The following is a 25,453-nucleotide window of genomic DNA, read 5'->3' as shown; positions in this document are numbered from 1 at the left end:
TTGAGGGAGGAAGCGAAACAGAACACACTATTAGTTCCTGATTTGTTTACACAGAAAAGTAGAAATTTAACAGAAGTTGGTGGCTATTAGCATACAGCACTAACCCAATGGCTCTGAGAAAGGGTGCAATTGTGGGTGCCACAGAATCCGAAAAACACGGGATTCTTGTTGCTCTTCCATTCCTTTGTACTTGAGGATGTTCTCACATCCCATGGAAACAGTGATCTATCCAGGGCAGTATTTGCTGACAGTCTGTTGGTCGGTTTGGCATTTGAAAGCAGGTTCACGGCAAGCATTCTTGATCATTTTACTTGCCATCTGTGTTCTAGCATTAATAGGAGTCATTTTTCCTGGCACATTTTATTGAAATTGCATGTAATTTATGCATATATTTAGAGAAAGTAAAAATTTGAGAATATTGAAATCTCACAAATAAGCATAATATTTCTCTCCATTGACTTAGGTATGGTTCATGTCCATTAATAAAATGTATTTCTTTTATTCATGATCTAAAGGTGTTTTTGCTGTTGGGAATTATATTTTGTAAATTGTATTTTTGAATTGGTTGTTGCTGGTATATAGAAATATTACTAAATTTTTATGTTGAACTTCTCTCTAACAATCTTATTATTTCTAATGCTTTGTAGATTCTCTTGGATTTTTTAATGTAGAAAATAATATTCTTGCAACAGAGTTTGCCTGATTATTTCCAATACTAACAATTTTTGTTTCTTTTTCTTTCTTATTATGTTGGTTAGGAACTCCAATAAAATGTTAAATAGAAGCAGTGATGGCAGAAATCCTAAATTTGCCTCTAACTTTAAAGTTTTTTTAAAGTTGCACCACTAAGTAAGCTGCTTTCAGTAACTTTTTGAGAGTAATATATAATCCGATTACAAATGGATTCCTTTGTTTTGCATTTTGATCTTTCCCTTTTTTTATGTGGACCCTGAGAAAGAAGATATCTAACAGAAGGACTCCTGGTGGCCTAACTGAGCTCAAATTAAAAAACAACAAACAAACCAAAAAACACTGAGTCCAGCAGCCTTTTCTACACAGGGCCCTCATATGCACACTATACTGCAGGGAGAAGCCTGCAATGAATTACCTGCCTTCTGCACTGAACTACCTGCCTGCACTGTGTTCCTGCCATGCCTGATACAGGAGTTCAGGAGTTTCTGAAATCTTATTCAAATCAATAAGACTGAGGCTTTCCCCATTCAATTGGAGTTGCACAGATATATCCTCATCAGCTTCTTCACCAACTAAACAGAGAGGCTCCATTCTGACCAATCAGAGCAATGCCTTTTGGACCAATCAAACGGTGATAATTTGAAGTCCGTATTAACATGAGGAAGGACCAATCAGGGACCGGAGGAGGGGACTTTTGTTCATATAAATCATCTCCCCTGTGGCTCTGGGAGCTCACTTTCCCTTTCCACTGAAGACTGTTTCCCTGGCTGGAGCTGAAACCCCAGACATGTCTGTCCAGAGCAGAACGAAGCAGACCAGAGCAGGTCAGAGCAGAGCTGCCTAGCTCGAGAAGGGCCTGGCCCCAGGGCTGCCTCACAGCATGCTGTTTTCACAGCTGTGCTGTATCACAATTGAGCTGTTTTGCACTGAATACATTTTCCTTCTTCCTTGCACCAAAAATTGGGGATTCCTGTTGACCTTGGATTGGTGCAAGCAACCATCCAACCATCCGACCATCCACTGACATTTAAAATCCACAATGAGCATTAAATTTTATTAAATTCTTTTCTGTGTTTAGGAACATGACCATATGCCCTTCTCTTTACTCTTTTAATCTGATGACCTACATAAAGAGATTTCCTGATATGAAATTATCTTTGCTTGTTTCTACCATGCATAATATACATAATGTAATATACATAATGAATTTCTTAACATATGTATTGATTTAACAAATATGACAGTATATATTATAAATTTAATACCTAAATGCAATATTTATATACTTAATATATTCAAGGGTAATATGGTAGAATACATAGAGTTTTCTTAATAATGAACTAGGCTTGCATAGTTTTCAAAACCAAATAAGCAGGTAAACCATATACATCATATATATATATATATATATATATAGAGAGAGAGAGAGAGAGAGAGAGAGAGAGAGAGATTTTCTATAGAAATATATATTTATAGTACTGTATTTAATAAAAAATATTTTATATTTCATATATATAGTACAATACTGACATACAATTAGTAATACTATATATAGGATTCTTGCAGCTATATTTATAGATAAAACTGGTCTGTAATTTTATTTTCTTGACCTATTTTTATCTGATTATATTACCCAAGTTACACTCAACTCAGAGAGTATGCAAGACATTTTTCCCTTTTTTATTATCTTAAAAAAATTTTATAAGTCATAGTTGGTTTTTTTTGAAAGATAGCAAATTTTCTATAAAACTATTTTGTTGTTATTTGGAGAATAAATTGTTTTAAAAATCAGTTCTATTTTTTATGTTTATTGATTTATTTAGGTTTTCAAGTTTTCTTAAAACAATTAGCAATCTCTAATGTTCTAGTCTATTGTCCATTTCATTATTTATCAAACTTTTAAATGATTTTGTAAAATTTCCAGTGTATCTAGACTTCAGGTTCTTTTTTAAACTAAAATTGTTTATTTAGTTTTATCTTCCTGTCCTATACAAACTAAGTTTTTATTTATTTTATTTTTAATCTGTTTGTTTAACAAAAAACTTTTCAGTTTATTGTGCTCACTGTCACTTCTTTGTTCTTTACTTTAGTGTCTGTTTCTAAGTTTATTTTATTCTTCATTTCACTTACTTTGACATACACTCATAATTTATTGTTTTGTTATTCCTTACATAGTTGCAGGATTACCTCTTATCTTCAGTATCTTTTTATTTTAAAATATCTTTAGATATGGACATGCATTTACCTCTGAGTAATATTTTAGCTGCATCTCACAAGCTTTTACATGCAACATTTCTACTAGGATTCTAAATGTGTCATAATTTTCTTTGTGGTTTCTTCTCTAATTCAAATGTTAAAGATAGGAATGCTCTTCTCCAAACTCGTTTATTATCTTTCATTTTTTATATCTAACTTTATTTTACTGTCAGCAGAAAAGGTCAATATAAATAATTTTAGAGGTGTTGAGCTTTTTTTTGTGCTTTAGAGTTCTATTAGATCAAATAGAGGTTGAGAGGAGGTAGGTAGGTGAATATGTTAATGAACAGTTAAAGCATGACCATTTGATTTAGAAGAAAGATATAAAATAATTTAGAATTGTATTTCCATTCTTAAAATGTTAGAGATTGTGGCTATTTGTTACTGTAGCAATAGGAAGCTAATACTGGCACTTTGGTGCCTGGGGCAGAATTGCAAATTTTATTTCTTGTTACCCAGGCACAAGATGCCCTTAGAAAGCTGAGTTATTGGAATAGTTAGATTAAGAGCACATGTTGCTTCTAACTACAGGACAAACCTGAAGTATGCGGAGGCCTCCTGCACTCTAAGTTCCGTTCCCCCATGGGTGGTGCCTTGTAACATTGCATAAACACTGAGCATCACTTTGGTACTATGCTTGGCTGCAAATAGCAAGCCTCCCATTTGTATTAGCCAAGCAACTATAGGGAAGTTACCTATTTTTAGTTATCTATAAAAAGGATAACATTATCTTTCAGATTTGTTTAAGGATTAAATGAAATTATTTAAAATTTTGAAACCTTTCAGTCAGTACCTGCTATGCAGAAACTGGTTTTTAAAGTATAGCTGTTAGACAGTTAAGAATTAAATAATTAATGACAAAATGGTGACATTTAGATTCATGATGATGTCCACTTGGAAGTGTTTATTGAGCATTTATTCTGTGCTCAAGATGGTCTTAGATGCTGCAATTTAAAAATATTTGCCCTTGAGGTGGTTACCAGGGAGACTTAGACCTTCTGTGGATAAGTACTGAGCAGCCCCTGTCAGCCCAGTTAGGCGAGATGTCTCGCTGATTCCAGGAGATACAGTGTCCTGGTGGAGGGTAGTTAGCTTTGAAATGTCAGTTTCCTTTCATGGTAAGAAATAAGTTCCTGCAGCATATGAAATATATTTAGTAGTGCTATTGAGGAATAAATCTTAAAAGATGCACACTTGAAAGGTTAATATTGACATCCTGTAAGACATAACTTTCTGCGCAGCACCACTATTGATCAGACTGTGACGGCTGGAGAGCTCCAGTGCAGGTCATTTACAGGAGGGGCCCGCGAGAGCTCAGCTAACTCAGGAGCTTAGGGAAGGCGAGCTTTACTCATTCCTTTCTGGCTGTGAACATCAATGAGATAACAATTAAAAGAAGATTCTCCAATTAAAAGTGATGTTTATTTCATTGATAAGTTGTGGGGGAAATCAGTGAATAGCCAAAACGTATCCTGGATAGAGGATGAGAAGGGAACGTCTCATTTCTTTTCTCTGCTGCATATCAAAAGAACATCGAAGGAACCAGTGAATAGATCTGGCTTTTTTTTTTTGCATAATTACATAGAGAAAAAGAAAACAATGTTATTGTGCACATCATTTAGGCATATGCCACAATACACAATAGAGAAATTCGATTACTAGGCTTGTTTTTTTTTTAATTTTTCATTTCACACATATAAAAATGTTGTAAAAATGACATACAGGACTTCACCCAGATTGTGTAAATATGAAGAATATAATTATCATAATCAAGAAATTAATATTGATACAATTTTATTACCTAAACTATCAATTGGCCCACTAATGTCCATTTTTTGGTCCGGGGTCCAATCCAGTATTGCACATTACATTTAATTATTATGTCTCCTTCGTAACCATTAATCAAAAACAGTTCCTCGGCCTGTCTTTCATGACTTGGCACATTTAAAGAATCCTGGCCAGCTATTTTCTAGAGTGTTCCTCAATATAGGTTTGTTTGATAGTTCTTTAGAATTAAATTGAAGTTATGCATTTTGGGCAAGAATATAACAAAAATGATGTTGAGTTCTCATTGGTGCATAATTCAGAAGTTTTACCCTTCTCTACCAATTCTTTTTTTAAAAATATATTTTATTGATATTTTACAGAGAAGAAGGGAGAGGGATAGAGAGTTAGAAACATCGATGAGAGAGAAACATCGATCAGCTGCCTCCTGCACGCCCCCCACTGGGGATGTGCCCGCAACCAAGGCACATGCCCTTGACCGGAATCGAACCTGGGACCCTTCAATTTGCAGGCCAATGCTCTATCCACTGAGGCAAATCGGTTAGGGTTCTACCAATTCTTAGTGGCCAATTCGTCCCACAGTTGGTAATGTTAACTTTGATCACTCTGGAAAAGTGATGTGCCAGTTATCTCTACTTGTTCTTTTCTGAGAAGTTACACTGAGACTATGTAATAATCCCACTTCTCATCCCACATTTGTTCCCACCCCCTGTTTTAATGTTCATAGATGAAACGTACCTGAAATGATCATTACTGTGGTGACTTTCTATTTTCACCATTCCTTCTGTGTTTATTTCTTCAACTGGAAGAAATAGCAACCCTTTCTCCCCCAGTTTTAAAACAATTTATTCAATTCATTATTAATAATAAAATGGGCTAATGAATTCTTATTTTATTCTTTATATTGTAGACAAGTTTCTGACCTATCCTTGCTGAACTCCCTGTGTTTAACATGTATATTTTGCTATGTTTGTCTCATTTCTTATTCAGAAGATAACATAATATAGAAATTCTATGGATCTAAATTTTTGATATAAATAAATGCTTGGGAATTTTTTTGTACGATGTGAGATGCAGATCTAATTTGATCTTTCTTTAAATTGGTTACCCAGTTGTCCCAGCACCATTTATTAAAAGTCCACCTTATCCCTGTTTATTTGAGATACGTCTGTTATAATATACTAAATGTCCATATGTTTTGGGGTCTGTTTTTTATTTTTTATTCTAGTCCACTAGCCTGTTTGCCTGTTCATGAGCCTGTCTGGCACTCTTTTAATTATAGAAGCTTTAGGATATATTTTAAAATGTAGTACTGCTAATTGTCCCCTCCACATCCCCCCTACATGTTTTTCTTTTTTCTTGACTATTCTATCATGTCTTATTTTCCACAATAACTTTAGGATAAACTCAGCTAGTTTCATATAAAACACGTGTAATGTTAATTGAGATGGTGCTAAAGTTATAAATTAGTTTAGGGAGTGCTGACATTTGTATAAAATTTAGTCAATCCAATAACAGGGAATATCTTTCCATTTGTTCAAGTTTACGTTGTCTCTTTCAAAAGTTGGAGGCGTTTTCTTATAGAGGTTTTGCCATTTTCCTGTCGAGCTTACTCTTAACAATTTTATCTTCTTTGCTGCTATTGTAAATGGTGCTCTCTACCATTGTCTTCTAACTCGTTATTGCTTGTGTGTATAAGGGCCATTGTTTTCAGTATATTAATTTTATATCCTGTAACCTTCCTGAATTGTTATTTTTTACGTTAGTTCTGTTATTGATTCCCAGGTATATTATCATATAATTTGCAAGTTGAGGAAATTTTACCTTTTCTTTAGTAACACTTTCTGAGGTAGGGGGTTAGGATCTCAATATATATTTATTTTGGCTAATATAATTCAACCCATAACAGCATATAAAGTTTAATATATATTCATAATATACTTTAAGAAAAACTTTTTAGGTCTTTTATATTCTTATTCACTATTTTTTGCCCAATTGATATTTCCTGTACTCAAAACATCCTTTATTAGAGTGTATTCTTGCATTTCCTATAGATGTTGCTTCTTAAAGATGATTGCTGTGTTATTAAATGCATAGATCTCTATGAAATATCTTTATTGTGAATTGTGGCACTTAGTTTTTCTGCACTTCATTTAATGTGTTTTTAACTTAAATTCTACTTTGTCTGCTATATGATGTTTTTCTTCTACCTACTTTCATTTTTATTACAATGGTATACCTTTGTCCAACCATGCCTTTTGTAATGCATTTCTAATCACTTCATTTAGGTATGTCTCTTGTATATGACACATATAGTTAGGTCTCATGGGACATTTTTTTTTCTTTTTTCTTTATTTAATCGTCACTCAAGGATATTTTTCCATTGATTTTTAGAGAGAGTGGAAGAGAGAGGGAAAGACAGAAATATTGATGTGAGAGAAACACATCGATTGGTTGCCTCCTGCTTGAGCCCTGGCCAGGGCCAGGTCCAGGGAGGAGCCTGCAACTGAGGTACATGCTCTTGACCAGAATCAAACCTGGGACCCTTCAATCCGCAGGCCAACGCTCTATCCACTGAGCCATACTGGCTAAGGCACATGAGACTATACATATATGTATATACTGTATAGTACTTATGTATATGTGTATTTATTTATTTAATAAAGTGTTCACTGTCAGTTTTTGTTTGTTTGTTTGTTTGTTTTTTTATGTTTTCCCAATAACTCTTAGATGAATGAAGCCCTTTCTTTAGAAAATTCCACAGAAGAGCTATGGGTATAGAATTCTAAGTATTACTATGTTTAAAACATTTTATATAATTTTTGATACTTCATTGATAGCTTGAAAATTCTTGGTACAGACTATTTTACTGAGTTTGTTGTTTTTTTAACTACTGCTTTATTTTTGCCTTGCTTTTTATGTTGTGCTTGAGAAGTGTGATGCCAGTCTACTTATTTTACTATTGTAAGTTGTTTTACCTTTTTGCCAGGTTGCTTTCAGATTTTTTTTTCATATATTTGAAGTCTAATAGTCTTACTGGGATATATTTTGGAGTTGATGTATTCAGATTCATTTTCTAGGTAACAAATGTAAACTTTCCATATGTAAATACAGATTTTTTTTCTGAAAGTTTTCTTAGAGATATTTCTGATTTTATTTATGTTACTTTGTTTTGTTTTGATCTACTCAGACCCCAGTTATACATACATTAGTCCTTCTTTTCCTCTTTCATTTTTACCACTTTCTTCTGGCTCCTTATTTATTTCTTTATATCACTTTTATTTTCTTGGCTAGTTTCCTGAATCTTCTCAATGCCCTATTAAATGTTTACTTGCTACCATTCCTTTGGGCATCTTGTAATTTAGTGTTCATTTCTGAGCTGATTTTTTTTCTTTTTCTTCCATTTACTTTTTTAATTTAATCAATTTATTTCTTCTGTTTTTTGTTTATTTCTGTCCTTAGTTATTCAATTTCTGAATCAGTGTGCCCCTTTTTACATTCCCAAGTGCTTAATTAATGTTATTTAAGAAATATGGAGCATTGGTCAGAATTTTTCTGTTTTATAGGGTTTTTTTCTTTGGGGGCAGTTTGGTCATATAAGGTGATGCTTTCTTGTTTTATATAGTTTTTGTACTAACTTCTCATAGACTTGGTGTCTTTATTCTTCAGTTTATTTTCTAGTTTGAGGGTAGATTATAACATTCTTAGTTCAATGTCATTCTCTTAGTGAATTAAAGCTCATGTTTTTTTTTTTTTTTCCCCCTGTGGATGTCTATTTATGAAGGAGGTTTGTGTGTGCCTGATTATTTTGAGGTTTTTTGTTTGTTTGTTTGCTTGTTTTTGTTTTGTTTTGTTTGTCTTTCAGGAGTATACATTTTTACCACCCAATACCCAAACGAACTGCTTTTATTTTATTTTATTTTATTTTTTTCCTCCAGAAGCTGTGCCTTTCAAAATCTGCTTCTTTTAAGCACACATTTTAAACTCTTCCTCTCTGGTAAGTGCTCTCATTTAGCAGGAAATGTTTTTACATTTTCACACTTAGGGTGGATTTCGCATTGTGGTGGTTCTATTAGAGCAATTTTAGGCTGGCTGCTAGCTCCTCTCTTCAATGTCTTCAGATGATCCTTGCTGACCTCAAAGGCCTGTGGTGGGAGTGTGAAGCTCTGCTCACTGGTATTTAATGTTTTCCCTTTTAAAAAATTATAATTGTTTGGAAGTTTGAGCATTCTCTCTGTTCTATATATGCTGAGGATGTGGTTTGCAGGGGCAAGAAAGAGTGTGAGAGAGACAGAAAGAGAGAAGAGAAAAAAAGGAGATGGCGGAGAAGGGAGGAGGAAAAAAAGATACAGTAATAGATATATGGGGAACAGTGGCCTAGGCAGCAGTCATTGTGTTTGGCTCCCTGGAAACCATAGGTTTGCTTTTAATAATTCAATTGCCCTGGTTTTTCTATAGAAAAAAGTTGTTTTGTCATAAAAAGGGTTTCCTCAGCTGATTGCATTTGGGCTGTTTTCTAGTGATTCTTTTCATCATGTGTCTAGAAAAAACATAAAAATGTATAATCTTGATTATGTGGAGATATTGTCTTAAATTTGAATGCCAAGTAGCCTCTTTTTTTTAAAGCTCAAATTTCATTGCCTCTAACTCAAGATTCTTAAAGTAAAAGACTAATATTACAAGTAAAAGAGTGTGACACTGGGACTAGATAGCTCAGGAAGGGAGAAGTAATGTGTTATACAAGCAGACGTATCACACATATATGAAACATGTGCACATATAATCTGCATATATCAAGCTATATTAAAACTGCCTGGTACTGGCACAAGATCAGACATATAAACCAATGGAACAGAACAGAGAACCCAGAAATCGACCCAAGCCATTACCCTCAATTAATATTTGACAAAGGAGGCAAGTGTTCGATTTTGGTCAAGGGCACATACTCATGTTGTGGGATCGATCCCCAGTAAGGGTTGTGTAGGAGGCAGCCGATCAATGATTCTCTCTCATTGATGTTCCTATCTCTTTCTCCCTCTCCCTTCCTCTCTGAAATCAATAAAAAATATATTTTAAAAAAAGTTAGAAGCAATGAAATTTGAGCTTTAAAAAAAAGAGGCTACTTGGCATTCAAATTTAAGACAATATCTCCACATAATCAAGATTATACATGTTTATGTTTTTTCTAGACACATGATGAAAAGAATCACTAAGAAACAGCCCAAATGCAATCAGCTGAGGAAACCCTTTTTATGACAAAACAACTTCTGAAAATAAAATATAATACATTTTTCTACCCAGTATCTATTTACAACAAAGGTAACTGATATAGATTGGCTTCTGCACTGATTTTAAAAGATGGCTACAAATATTCTGATACACATCTCATTAAGAGGAAGTTCCTTCTCCTGAGTCTAGTTGCATTTGAGGCTGCTTCAACCAATAGAATATGGTGAAAGTGACCATAATTGGCCTTTTTCCCATGGGAGCCACTGGGTTGAGGGGAGCATGGCCCTCTCCTGTCCCTGCCATGGTGGATGCTCATCCACTGATATCAGTGTGCTCCAAAAGGGAGCATCAGCTGATAAAAATGTCACTTTACCTGCTGTGTTCAAGGCTCCCAGTGTTGGGGAGGCAATTGATCATTGTTTCTCTCTCACATCAATGTTTCTCTCTCTCTATCTCTCTCTCTCTCTGTCTTCCTCCCTCTCTCTAAAGGCAATAAAAACATATCCTCAGATGAGGGTTAAATAATTTTTAAAAAGAAATGTAAGACCTGGCATGATATCCAAAAGGTCCATGCCTCTCACCGAATGGAGCTGGCAAGGCAAAATGAGAACCCGTTGTCATATCCAGCACAGGGGACCTTGCATCATCAATAATGAGGACAAAGGTATCATCAAAGCCTTCAGAGGCATCCCTGCAATTACTCTGCTTAATGTAAGTGAACTGAACATTTTGAAAATTGCTCCTGGGGGACATGTGGGCTGTGTCTGCATTGGGACTCAGTGTTTCCCACAAGTTAGATTATCTGTTTGACACCCGGAGCAAAGCTGCCTCCCTCAAGAGTAACTACAACCTTCCCATGCACACGAAGCTCAATACAGAACCTTGAAAAGCCCAGCAATCTGAAGAGCCCTCTGAGCACCACGCAAGACGATTCGTTGCAGGTCCCTGAAGAAGAATCCACTGAAAAACCTGATAATCATGTTGAAGCTAAACCCTATGCAAATACCATGAGCTGGAACACCATTCTTTACCAGGCCAAGAAACAGAAGCTCTGGGTGAACAAAGCAGCAGAATGCTGGAAGTCAAATCAGATAAGGATGCGGTTCCAGGCAAGAAGCCTGTGGGAGAGAAGAAAGGGAAGAAGGCTGTTGGTAGAAAAAGCCTTTGGTGGAAAAAAGGCTGCAGCTACCAAGAAACCAGCAGCCGAGAAGCCCACAGAAAATAAACCCACCACAGAAGAAAAGAAGCTGTGGCATAAAGTTAAATTTATTTATTCTGTAAAGGCCAAATCAGATTGGACAGCTAATTTTGAATGAAAACCTGATCAAAGGCAGTGAGAAACATGGGGGGGGGGATGCTATGTGATTCACAAAGGGACACTCAGCTCATGCCTTGCTCACTGGAACACAGTCTCTTAGAAGAACTCTGGCAGCAGTGGAAAAGGCCAGTTACCCTGAGGCTGCCATGTTGTGAGGAAGCCCAAGCCACTTGGAGAGGCCACGCATAGGTACTTGCGTCAATAGTCCTGTCTGAGTCCAGCTCTAAAGGCATCTCAGCCCACGACACAGACATGTAATGAGTCTTCAATCAGTTCCAGCCCTCAGGCTTGGGGTAACCCACACACAGCCCCTTAATTCTTCCCAGCTGAGCACCCAGACATCACGGAGCAAACAAACTATCCCCTCTGGGATTTGTCTGAGTTCTTAAACCACAGAATCCATAAGCATAATAAATTAGTTGGTGTTGTGTGGGACTACGTTTTGAGGTGCTTTGTTAGCACAGAGATATATAGAACAGCTTCTTTCCATATTTCTCTAAACTATAATTATAGTTCAGTGATCAATGCTGGTCTTCCTTTATTTCTCAGTGGCCTTACTTTACTTCTACCCCAAACGTCTTTTGAGTCATCCAGCATTAGAAGGAGCAAGGATTTGAACCCAAAAGTCTTCCTTTAGAGCAGGGCTGCTGAACCCCACACTCTACTAGGTGGTCATAAGCAAATGATTTCATTTATTTAGGTCAGTTTCCTCTTCTAAAATGGTGAGCAGAGCCTGCTTTGCAGGATTGCCGTGAGAATCAAATAATGTCATGGGTGTAAAACTGCTTTAAAGGAATTTAGACTCCAGACCTTTGGCAAGAGACCTGGAGCAGAGGGCAGTTTTAATCTTCCTGGAGTTCCAGTCTTTCAAAAAAGCATTTGCCCAAACAAATCAATAGTGTTGATGCCACAGCGATGAGAAGAGCAAGCACACTTCTCACCATACACTGGGGGCTCCTAAAACATCTCTGTGTGTGCAAGTGTCTGTAATTTAATAGTGGGCCAGCCTGGTGATTTTGAAACAACTCAAGTGTCTGACATGAGAGCGAGTGACAGTTCTTGGAAAGAGGGCCATGAAATGCAAGTACATTGCAAATCACTCAGTCGTGCTGTCGGGGGAATCATAGGCACCATATATATTTTCTTAAAAGTAGTTTCCCAGCAAACCTTTCATAAAATTCATGACTGTGACTGACCTCTGCTACATGCTTGCCTCCACAACTTCCCCTGCCCCCCTCAGATATAACCCAGGCTTATAATGCACTTGTGGCAAACACTGCTGATTGGATGTTGAGTGGCCATTCCCAACCCCCTTCTCCCTTTCTGACACCTATAGAGTCCAGAAAACCAATACTTGCCATCCCAGCTTCCATGCAGGTAGGGGTAGCCCGTGTCCATGAGGAATAGGCAGAAGTCTTCTGGGAGAGGTCGTTTATAAAATACTTCTCTTTCCTGACATAAGGACACATATTGGTGGCACAGCCTTTCCCACTTCCTCTTTCTATTGCCTTGAGTGCATGACGGATGGAGGTGCAGCAGCCATCTTGTGACAATGAGGGACACGTCAAAGTGGAACATCTTTGAATGAACCACCTCTCTCTAAGAAATAGATTCAAGTTTGTGTAAGCCACTGCAGTTATATTTTTTTTCACTTGCAGATGCAGAAAATTCTGATATAAAACGTGTGCCACAGGCAATTGAACCATTGTCCTAAGTGAGGAGGTAACTTCTACTTTCCTGCCCCTTATGAGGATGGTAGACACTAAAACCCTTGAGTATAAGTCACTTAGAAGCCACATACTTCTCTCCCTCTACTGGCCCACGGCCTCCTAGACAGTCCCTCCACATACCCCCATAGCTTCGCCACTCGGCTGGTTCAGGTGTGATGTTCTGCCAAGACCATTGCCACAGCCTCCCTGATTTTCTTCTGTTCCCCACGGTGGAGCCCTCCCATTCTCCACCCTGAAGCCATGGGGGTCTTCCTAAAAGCAAATGTCCACCCATGTATTCCTGCTGAAAGCAGCATCCCAGTGCTCACCCATGAAAGTCTGAATTTCTTCACTCTGTTGAGAAGGCCTTCCATGATGCGGCCCCTGTGTCCCTCTCCAGCTTCTCCTGAGCCAGTTCTTTTGCACTGGCCCCCCTCTACAATGTTCTCAGCTCCTCAGACTCTTAGCTTCAGTCATGCTTAACTTAAAAATCTCTTGTCCCATTATTTTAACCCTTCTAACTCCCTCTCACCACAGATTTCTCTGACACAGGTGTGCACAAGCGCACACGCACACACATACTCCACTCTAGACTTGTTCCTGTCATGTGTCCGCACAGCACTCTGCACCAGTACTTGGAGAAGCAAACACAATAAAGGCAAATATCTTGTGACTAGATGGTCAGTCACCTCAGGGCAAGGCCTAAGTCTCTCTTGCTCATTGTTGTAAGGTCAGTGTCTAGAAATGTGCCTGGCATGTAGGCCTGGAAGGAAGGAAGATTGAAGGATGTTTTGATTACCTCCTATTCACTATAGGTAGTGGAGGGATCCTCCACCCTAAACAGTAGATGGCCAAACACAAGACAGCAGACACCAGGCAGATGAAACAGACAACAGTGCATTAGTCATTAATGCTCACAGCCTAGGGGAGGAGGCCACCTCAGGTCACGCTGGACCACACAGAAATTGCATATGGGAGGGAACCAGCAGGGGCTGTGGGAGTCAGGCTTTGTTGGTGACAAGAGGCTGAGAGACCCTGAGATCACACGGGAGTTGTAAATGGCTTCCTTATATAATTTTACAATCTGACAAGGAGGTGAAACCCATTAGGTTGAAGACCAGGTGGGGTACAGCTGACCTGGCTACCAGGGGGCAGCCTTTCCTGTTGGAAAGGGGGCATTTTGGCAAGAACAGGGAATCCATAGCCAGGTCCTTGGGGCTCTGTGGGGCCCAAAGCTGTCAAGGCAGCCCTTGAAAATTTACGTCTTACAATACAACGGGGAGAAGAAAGGATGAGGGCAAGGAGGAAGACAGGGAGGAAGAGGAAACTTGCTCTTCATATTCTGGTCTTACTAAATTCAGCGGTTACTGTGGCGGACAACTTCAAGCCCAGAAATGAGACAGGGTCACTCTTCAGTTACCAGCTGGGGCACTCATTCATTGGTTGACCCGATCCCCATTGCCAAACTTCTTTCTTTATCTACTTTTCAGCCAGGCCTGGTCAAAGTGCTGCCCATGGGAAATAGGTGTAACTGTTCCATGGGACTTCTGAAAAAGCATCTACTTCTTTTCAGTATCCCTTTCTCAGTATCCCTCCCACTTTGTGCCCCCTGTGCAGCCATCCTGTAAGCATCCTATATTCTAAAAGCTTAATATGCAAATTGTCCCCTTGCGCGGTTCTTCGACCAGGAGTTCAACCGGGAGTTTGACCACTTGCTATGACATGCCCTGACCACCAGGGCGGGGCACAGACCATGGTGGGCATCGGTGATGCGGCGCTGGCAGTGGGCAGCAGTGGAGACACTGCCGGCCCCCATGGGCCCTGATGAGAGGAGACCTCAGCGGGATGGTGGAGTAGGTGAGCGGGTGGCACCAGGCCAAGGCAGAGTACCAGGTGGGGCTGTGGGCTGTGAGGCTGGGGGCACGAGCTGGGGCTTCGAGGCTTGGGGCACAAGCTGGGGCTCAATCTCCGCAGGCCACCCCGAGGGACCCCACCCATGCACAAATTCGTACGCAAGGCCTCTAGTCAGAATTAACCAGAAGAATCACAACAATCTGCAACATCTCAAATAATCTGCATTTTATTTATCACTTCACAGGAAGATTTTGTATAATTAGATTTTACTTTTGCTGTATTCATTTAGGATTTAATCATGAATATTTTTCACAAGTATTAGTTTGCTTGTCCGCCTAGTATTACATTGGATGAATATGCCATAGTATATTTGACCAGTTTCATGTTGTTGTGAAAATAAGCTTTTTTCGTTTTCTGTGTTATTCAAACTTGCAGGCATTGCAGGCAGCTGAGCACTATGATGAGCTGCAATTGTGGTTGGGCACTGATTTGAATGCCCTCTGGGTTTCAGAAGACATGATGAATGGGTATGGAGCTTGAAGGGCTTGTATCTAGATAGTGGTTATATTTTCTAAGACATGGTGGATATCGATATCCAAATATGCCTATAGGGGCCAGAACCCAAGTTAGCCAAGTGGACAGTCCATCTGTATGATAGGAATCAGGCCTGGAGAGATCTGGGCTGGCCTGAAATGGGAGAAACATTACCTAAGGAGAGCCCATGCAGCATAGCTGGTTTGGAGAAAATAGAACCACCCATGGGAAGTCAGGATGGCTGCCAGAAATTAAATAAATGAAAAAAAATATGGACATAGCAAGAATATAATGAGGAAAATGAGAAATGGAAAATTAGAAAAGGATAAAGTATATTGTGTGGTTCCAGTCCAGGGCTGAAGCCACAGACACCCTGTAGAGACTGGTCACCCTGGGACAAGATGCCCGGCTACAATAGTGAAGGTGGATGTGAGAGCTAAAGGACCACTTCAGCTGGGTAACCCTACTCTTATCTTTTCATGTTTATTTCTCCAACTTTTTAATGGATTAAAACTATTTCAATGTGAAAAAACTACAACAACTGTGCTTACTGAAGTGGGAAGGGAGGAAGGGAGCTTGGCCCTGCATTCTCTGTCTTCTTCTCCTGCCCCTGGTGGCAGCCCTTGGGGATGTTCAATGGATGTCAAGGGAGCATAGACAGCTCCATGTCATTCCTTGGAGCAAAGCAGGACTGGATCAAATTGCAGTTCACTTGGAGTATCTTAGGAAATCTATTGACCCTCTCTTTAGTGGGAAAAAAAATGCCCATAAGCACATATTCATACAACTTGGCTCACAATTTCAGAAAGTTAAGAATCCCACTTTAAAAGCCGGACACTGAGATTCAGGGGCCATTCTGCCTCTTCCTCACCTCTCTGCTATTTATTATCCTATTCTTTAAAATTATGTTTTTGGATCCCAGCCTATGAATAGACATCCAGATATGCAAAGGGGCCCAGAAAGTACAGGGGTAGAGTCAGCGTGGGACATTCTTTTCTCGCCAAGGAGACCAACATTGCTATAGCCAATAAGAGTTAAAGATCAAAGATGAAATAATAGGGTAAACATGACTATGAAAGGTCCCCAACTATGTTGGTTGCCCCATAATTTACCTGGAAATCTCCTGTTTACCCATCCAGGTATTGTGAACCACTATCCTCACACAACTACTTCTGCGGAATTCCTATGCTCTCGGCAAACTGCGGCTCACGAGCCACATGTGGCTCTTTGGCCCCTGGAGTGTGGCTCTTCCTAAGCCTTAGGAGTACCCTAATTAAGTTAATAACAATGTACCTACCTGTATAGTTTAAGTTTAAAAAATTTGGCTCTCAAAAGAAATTTCAATCATTGTACTTTTGATATCTGGCTCTGTTGACTAATGAGTTTGCGGACCACGGCTCTAGGGGACTTCCCACACTACAAAATATGCCCCACTGTCTGCAGGATAGCCATCAGGTGCTCATCCATTCTTTTTTCTGAGCCTCATCGTGCTTTTCCCTATAAGAATTCTACTCATCTTCCCTGCCGCCTCACTCTATCTTTGTGAAGATGAGCATTTTCCTGCACTGGTCTTCATATGGACTCAGTCCCCACTCATAGTTTGCTCATAAGCTGGACTCCTTTGCAACCGTGTTTCAACATGGGACAAGCCACAGGTAAAGTTTAATGGAACAACAGGTCAAGGAAGAAAGACGACTAAGTAAATTAAAAAGTCAAGAAACAAACTTGATAGAACAGATACAAATGCTAATGAAGATCAGGAAAAGACAAAAATCACAAGGGCTGTGTACATTTGGGTAGAGGTCACAGTGATGCCTGGCTTTAGATGAGGCCTTGAAGCCACTACATTTATAGAGCTTCCCATGTGCTAAATTCTGCTACAGCTCTCACTACACAAGTTGTTTTAACCATAACAATAACCCAGGGGAGGCATTATTATTATGCTCACTTTGCAGATGAGGAGATTGAAGTTTAGAGATATTAAGGAACTTACTCAATATCACAGAATTAGGATTCAGACCCAGATCCATCTGATGTCAAACCTATTACCACATTCCAGAACATGTGATTGATAGTGTCTAGTACATAGTAACTGCTCTATCACTACTTGTGAAAAGAGTGAATGCAAACATGCATGAATGAATGAATGGAGTGATGTGAGAATAAGAAAGTTTCTGGATGTTGCAGTGTGGATTATACATCCATGATGGGAGGTGGAAGCTTCAATGAAGAATCTGTGCAGATATGGATATTTATTGCATGTGCAAAGTGCTTTAACACTTCAGGACAATCTTCTTGAAGACAACAGAAATATACTGAGCACGAGACACTGGCTGGCCCTGTTGGGCCTTCAGGATGGCAAATTATCCTCAAATGTTCACAGTCCAATTGCAGAAGAAAGGCCTGTAATGTGCTTCACGCCATGGATAGGGCTATCTGGGGGTTTAATTTACCTACTCTCTCCTCACCGTCTACAAGCATGAACAATCCATCAGGAGTTAGATTTCTTTGGCTCTGGGGATTTTGTAGTGATCGATGGGCTCTGAATATAGTAGGAATCTACCTGCCCCCTTCCCCAGTTCTCACAAACTCCGGGTAATAGACTCCTATATAGTGTGAGCAATTTACAGTATAATGAATTTGTTTTATTCTGGTTCAGTCTGGGCACCATGGCCCCTGCTTGCCTTCCTGTTGTTTTATTTACTCCTCCGTCATTCTTATTTTTGTAGCTATTCCCGTTAGCTCTTCTTTTCTGTAAGGTCATCCTGAGGACAGGATGTTGCAATGGCCAAGATGAGTTGTGAACAAGTGCAAGCCAGGTGTGTGTTGGTGATGCTCTCTCTTCTTAGGGGCTTTCTGAAATCTGGCCCATAAAGAAAAAAATATCCCACGCTCAAGATTTAGAGCCCAAATTCCGATTTTGAGGTTGGTGTCATTCAAATGAATGCCCTGAGCCAGGCACAACAGAGCAGTTACTGGGAGAGATAAGGTGATTCAGTGTCATACCTTAGTGAGCTGTAACTCACAGGGGGCGGGGGGAGACATTTTTGTAACCACTGAAATGTGTAAGGCCAGCCTCAGCCCTATATATTGCTGTTTTCCACAATGGCTGTTTCCTAGAACATCCATCTCTTTCACCACGGGATGCTAGGGGCATTGAGAATTAGTCAGTTTGCTATACTGGCCTTGTTAACACTGGTGGCAGGACATTAATACAGGATAATAGTAATCACATTGGTGTTAAATATTTGCCGAGCCAGGGCAATAGCTTTGAACCTCAATCCACTCCATTTGATTAATAGCAAAGCTGATGGTGGCACCAGGGAAGATGGGCTCCCCAGCTTTCTTGTCTAGATAGTATGAACGCTCCAGTGCTAAATGCTTCGTTTATATGTGAATACAATTAAGATGAGCTTCTAATTATCTCTGGCACATGCTCTTTAATGCTGAAGGCACTTTAAGTTACAGTGGCCAAAGGGTAATGCACCATAACAGGTTACAACCTCCCCAAAGATTACTTGATTGACATGAAAATATTTTTTTCCTCCAACTGATTGACACGATGGCAGGTGTGAAGTGATAGCCCAGCTTCTAGCTGTCCATTAGATCTTAAATGAAGAAGGATTTGGCTTTAACAATGAGCTGGACTGTGGATAGTGTTCTTTGGGGGGCTAGAGTGCATAATGAGGTAGGACACTATTTCAGTTGAGTCTCTTAGAACAAATAACTTGAGAAACTGATTTAAAAAATTTCTTGAGTTTTTTGTTATTACTCTTTTCCTTGAAGGATATAACTGGAAGACATAGGTGTACAATGAATTCAAAGGATGATCTCTAGCTAGAAGTAGAAAATTTGCAGGGATAAGTTTGTCTTTGTCAAAACCTTGTGCAAAAAAGTGGGGAAATGTGTTTACCTTCAAAAATTGGACCATATTTGTCAGCCATTCATTGGGATAGGGAGCCGATGTTGTGTCTCATGAACTATGATGCACTGTAACCAATGGCTATGCTTGGGAAAGGTTGCAGAATGGGCATCCCATGGTGCTCTCCAGTGCTGTGTGCCAGGAGGACAAGATTTCCTAGACCTTCCATGACTCATCTCCCATACTCTTGCCACTTGCTCTCTATCACTGCTTTCATTTGGACAGAAAGTCTTCACATGCATGTTTGTTTACTGCAGTGTTGGAAGTTTTGGAGGCAAGAAAACCATGGATTTGTAGTCTGCTGGCTCCTCAGGAACTCCTAGGGAGCAATGACTTGGATTTTCTCTGTGGTAGGCCAGATGAGCCAACAGGAGACAGGAAGTATTATTATCATTAGGTAAAGATGATTCTAACATTCCCAATAGGCAAACCATTGTTTTTGCTTAAAAATAAACCCAAGGTATACTTGTTTAATGTATGTGGTTGAGTCAACAGCTCTTAGTCTTCCGGCCTTCAAGTTTTCCACCCAACAAAACCAAATGAAAATTCACAGAATGTCTGCTATGCATGATGATGCCAAAATGCAAAGAAGAATTCTTTGAATAAGTTGTAATACATATTCCAAATAAGGAGTCCATAGTGCTAACGCATTTGGAATTGCATTCATCAAATGGTGTGGAAGTACAAAGAAGGGAATGATTGATTTCTCTGGGAAGGGAGAGATGATCGAGAGTGTCAAGGAAGGCTTAATGGAGGAGTTGGTATTTAAGCTGAGATTGAAAAATGAGTGTGATGGTACCAGGTGAAAAACAAGGTGGCTAGGGTGGGAAAGGGACAATGCCAGCCACTATGTGCCTAAGGAAGTGGCATTGTGTGACCTTCACCTATCAGGAGTGTCCCAGCCAGGTGGAGAGGAGGGTGGCACCAGCAAAGCCTCCATGGGTACATTCATTACTCAGGAATTGTTTCTTGAGAATCTACTATGTTCCAAGCACTGGACTATGCAATAAATACCACGATGATGTGGATAATGTTTAGCCTCCTTTTTTTTCCTTTTCTTATTTTTGCTATTAGAAATGTGATACTATTATAGGAAAGCACTACTCTATGTAATATATACTAGTACTGCTATATGTAACTTCTAAGAAAGTTAAAAAAATTGTATTTCATAATAATTTTTGTTGTTGCCAAGTAGAAGGTGTCTGCTGAAATGGGGAATGAAAGGATTGATGTATTTTAAGATATATACACTTTTCCCCAAACTTCTACTTTTTGAGTAGTAATAAATTTCTTGTGTCAAATCACAATTGGTCACCCCTTCCAGTTATTTTTATAACACTCTGCTGAGCACTGATTTGGGATATGAGTGAAGACCAGAGGAGAAGGAAAAAGAACTGAGGATTAATGATGCACATGATGATTGGTGCTAGATAACCAATGCCTTTAAGTACCATTAATTATAGGAAATGAAGCACCATTGTAAATACTTAAACTGGGGAATGCCATTATCTCATGTAACTATTAGAAATACAATATTGTCAGAGGATGGCCAATGGGGAGACCACTGGGTGCTGTTCTGGACAAGATGAATGTGAAGTGTCTGTAGGTGGTCAGTAGGATCATAAAAGGTAGAACATTTTGAGAGGGAAATACATAAAAAGTAAGGAACCCCTATATTTTGAAGAAAAACGCAAGGGAAGGAAAGCCATTGAGGAAAAGACAAATGGTCGGAAAGGTAGAAGAAACTAATGGAAGGGAACTACTATTTAAGATCTGTTTCAAATCAGAGACCGCTATGAACTTAACCTATGTGACAGCATTGAACCTTCATGGTAAACCTCAAAGTAGTCTTATCCTACTTTGTGCATGTGGTTGAGCTGTTTGAAATATTAACTGACATTTTTCTTGTAATTTCTTTGTAGCCATTACCTTTTCCCAAGTGACACTCATTTCTCATAGACTCATAAATGACTGTTAAAAAATAAAGTAGAAGAAAAAGGCTTTTGATTTTAAAGAGCCTAGGATCTTAATTTTCAAAAATAAATAGCTTTAAAGAATCTGAATGCCAAGAGGGTTGTGCCTCTGATTCTCGGGTACAGCCCTGGGAAGAAGGAAGGCCGCAGGTAGAAATGGCACACTGTGTGTCCAGGGTAATGATCTATAGGTGGCCTCACAGAGTTCCTCGAATCTTAGCCAGGTGCAAGAGCAGTAGACAAATTCAACTTGAGATGGCATGGCCATGAGGACCCCTCCAAGTTTCTTACAGCCTGATAAAGCCAGGAAGCAGCAGACTGGCAGCAGTACAGCCAGGAAGGGCATGAAACCAGTTCAGATAGAGGTAAGCATGATGAGGCCTTGGGTTCAGGAATGAGGCATGACTCAGGGGCAACCTGCATGGATTGAAAATAAAATACCAGATGGAATTGTGCATCTCAGCAGATGTCAGTATGGATAGATCCTGCCTAACCCTGGATCAGAAATCCAAAACAAAGAGCCTTGGGAAAAGAAAAGAGAAGCCCTTAAATGAGTATCTGCTCCCTAGCTGCATGAGGACTTTAAACATTGGAGAAAAATAAAGGAAGTTATATTTCTTGTACTCTTAAGCTTATGACCAAAGATTCATATTTACGATAATCAGTAAAACTGCTTTTAGGAGAAGAGGTTAAGGTGATTTCCAAAGGTAGCCAATGACGAGCTTGTATATAAGGTTAGGTCTGCCTGGCTCCAGAATCCTTGCTCTTGCTACTATTCCACTTGTATTGTACATTCCCATTTTCTAGAGTCAAGAGAAAAATAGTCAGCTGTGTCAGAATTCTGGGGCTGACCAGGAGAAAGTCCCTTTGCCACATTTATTTCCCCCTGGTGCTGAGGGCAGGTGATGAGTAAGTCAACTGAAGACCAGACCCAGGCCTTCATCCATAAACCTCCCATTGTCCCGCCTACTTCAATAAGCCAGCAATGAAGTCACTCCTTCCACACATGAAGGGAAAGGTCAGAATTGGGTGAACACATAAGCTGAGGGGAAGGGATGTTAAAAAGAGTTTGTATTTTGCAGTAATTTTTGTTGTTGCCATGTAGATGAGGCCTGCTAAAGTGGAGAAAGGAACCAATTAAAGTTTTGGTTTTCTCTCTGCCCCTTCTCTCCTCTCCCTCACCTCTCTTTTTTTCTTCATTTTTTTTAATTTTTCAATTACAGTTGACATTCAATATTTTTACATTAGTTTCAGGTATATAGCATAGTGTTTAGACATTTAGATAATTTACAAAATTATCCTCCCAATAACACATAATTAGCACCATACATAATTATTACAATATTATTGACTATATTTCCTATGCTGTACTTCACATCCCCATAACTATTTGTACCAATTTGTACTTCTTAATCCCTTTACCTTTTTTACCCAGCCCCAATCCCCCCCCTCAAAAATAATTGAGTGGATAAAGAAGCAAGTGGCACATATATACAATGGAATATAACTCAGTCATAAAAAAGAATAAATTCTCACCATTTGCAACAACATGGACCTAGAGGATATTATACTAAGTGAAATAAGTCAGACAGAAAAAGACAAATACCATATGATTTCACTTACATGTGGAATCTAAAGAACAAAGAATTAAGGTTTTTAAAGTGTTTACATAATGAAAATTTACTATATGCCAGGAGCTGTAATGTTAGTGGTGCTGAAAATGCAGCCCATGGACTAATATCACTAATATCACCTGCAAGTTTCTTAGAGCTACATGTTTTTAAGCTCCACTCCAGTTCTATTCAATCAGAATCTTTTTAAAGGGGGCCCAGATATATATGTTTTAATAAGCCCCTAATTAGCTATATGTGTATTGAACTTCGTGAAAGCTGCTATAGAAATATGAAAAGCAGTTTACTAGAGATGAGGAAATGGATTATGGAGAAATATGGACCCAGGTGAGATTGGAAATAACAAGCATGTAAAGTAGCCCATCATCATGGTTATCACATTCGCAGTGGGTGCTCTTGATGGACAGCTTGGAGACAGATTCAAAGAGAAGGGTGGGGTGTGTTGATGTAAGACGCATGAAATTTGCAGGATACATGAGCAAAAAAATCAAGAAGTTGAACCTGAGGAGTCTAAGAGAGTGTGGTTGATTTGTTTGAGCCACACTAACCACATGGGTAGGGTAGAAATGGTCCTAGAATCGTTTGCTGAGGATCCTTAAAGATGCCAGTCTAAATGTCACTTGCCTGCAGTACATGACAAGAAAGGTGGAAGGAAATGGTCAGATGAAAGTATGGCAGGATAAGTGGGAGGTAAAAGACAATGGAAGTCTTTGCGCTCTTATTCGCAATTGATTCCATGCATTTTCTGATCCCACTAGGAGATCTGGTCACCTGTAACATGGAAACAAATTACTGGGAAAACCAGAAAAATAATCCCCTTCCATAATCTGCATTGCCTTTATTCCTCTGTATCTCATCTCCCCTCACCTTCCTCAAATTCTCGTGTTTCTTGAGCATGAATAAATCTGCAACCAGTTCCAGCTCCCCAGCCGTGAATTAAAATGGAGCATCAGGGTGTGCACACACAAGCCTGGCTTGTCCATGAGACATTTTTTTCTTTTGCCTATCTAGAGAAATCACTTGACTTCTGTGTGTTGCGTTAGCCCACTGTCATTAACAACAGTGGTGTCATTTTGATGTGCTCTGTGAGGCAGTGGGCGCTTTGAAGTTGAAAGCTAGAACAGACACAGATAAATAGCACTCTGAGCAGACTGCCATTGCACCATTATTGCCAGCAATTATTTCACCGAGTGACACATCTGATAAAAAGTCAGCCACCTTCCTCCAGAAAGCATCTCAGTGGCTACAGCTAGGGACTCCTTTCTTTCTTTCTTTCTTTCTTTCTTTCTTTCTTTCTTTCTTTCTTTCTTTCTTTCTTTCTTTCTTTCTTTCTTTCTTTCTTCCTTCCTTCCTTCCTTCCTTCCTTCCTTCCTTCCTTCCTTCCTTCCTTCCTTCCTTCCTTCCTTCCTTTCTTTCTTTCTTTCTGTCTTTCTTTCTTTCTTTCTCAGGTAGAACTTGCTAATTTTTCTGGCTGGAGCCTTGTGCTTCCTCCTCTATGATTTTGTCTGTTTCAGAGTCCAGGTCAAGTTCTCAATACTGGCCTTTGTGGGAGCTAGCATGGGTTCAAGGCTGTTTCCTGGGATGGGCTATGTAGTGGCCTTTTGATTGGTCCTTGCCAGGTTTTTCTTTGCTCAGTTCCTCATCAGCCTGTCATTATCCTTGACAGGTCTCCTTTTTTGGCTTTGGGAATGCAGACGTGATGTCTTAGAAACTGAACAGCTATGTCTAAGGAAGGCAGCATTCGATGGGCTGTTATCTTGATCAGCACATACAACACTATGTCCATGGCATTGTCTGGGACAGCCACCAATATTAACTCACTCAATCTTCATAATCATGGTTGTAGGAACTATTAATGGCCCCATTTTTTTTCTACCAGGAAACTGAGGAACTGAGGTGAAACAGCAGCCACATGGCTCATGGGAGGCAGAGCAGAATTCAAACCCAGGCAGGTTACTACAGAGGTTACCCAGCTGTCTTGCTGGCTGCACGGTGCTATGTGGAGGGTGTGGCCTGGTATCAGTACTGGGGGAGTTGGGGGAAGGTTGGTAGTGCACCCAGTGATGAGTTAGAGGAGACAGAGTCAGGCTTTCTGAGGTTTGCACTGAGATTTGTCCCTCTGTGTTTGTTCTGCTGGGATAGTTGTCACAATGACTAACACTGGGACCCTCACTGCTTGAATAGTGACTTCCAATCACACAAGACCCACAGTGTTTTGGGGCCACTGCAACCTGAACCAGAATCACTAACTTCTGGCTAGAAAATTGGACATGGGCAGGACTAGATATACCCATCAGTGGGGAGGTAGTTCCAATGCCAGTGATGGAGTCATAGCCCACATGTGACTGAGCTGAAGCAACGCAGAGAGGCTCAGGGACATGGAGGGTGTGAGGTAAAGATTGGTGTGTCAGGGGCTGAGAAGATTGTTGCTGGAAGATGTTCTTTGGAGTTGGCTGCCTATGGGTTGGTTCTGTAGCCCTGACTTTAGTCTGGCTCAGATCAAAGGGTATTAGAAGCAAAAACAGAATATTGGGAACTAGCCATGGTTA

General features: G+C 39.6%; 1 pseudogene; it reads left to right on the top strand.

The window, feature by feature from the left end:
• Nucleotides 1-11,279, top strand: part of LOC102426175 — a 96,160-nt pseudogene extending 84,881 nt beyond the window's left edge.
• Nucleotides 11,280-25,453: the final 14,174 nt, after the last annotated feature.

The sequence above is a fragment of the Myotis lucifugus genome, unplaced genomic scaffold (genome assembly GCF_000147115.1).
Source record: "Myotis lucifugus unplaced genomic scaffold, Myoluc2.0 scaffold_69, whole genome shotgun sequence".
Lineage (NCBI taxonomy): Eukaryota > Metazoa > Chordata > Mammalia > Chiroptera > Vespertilionidae > Myotis > Myotis lucifugus.
Note: the sequence above shows the minus strand (reverse complement) of the source record. Positions and strands in the feature narration are given on the sequence as shown.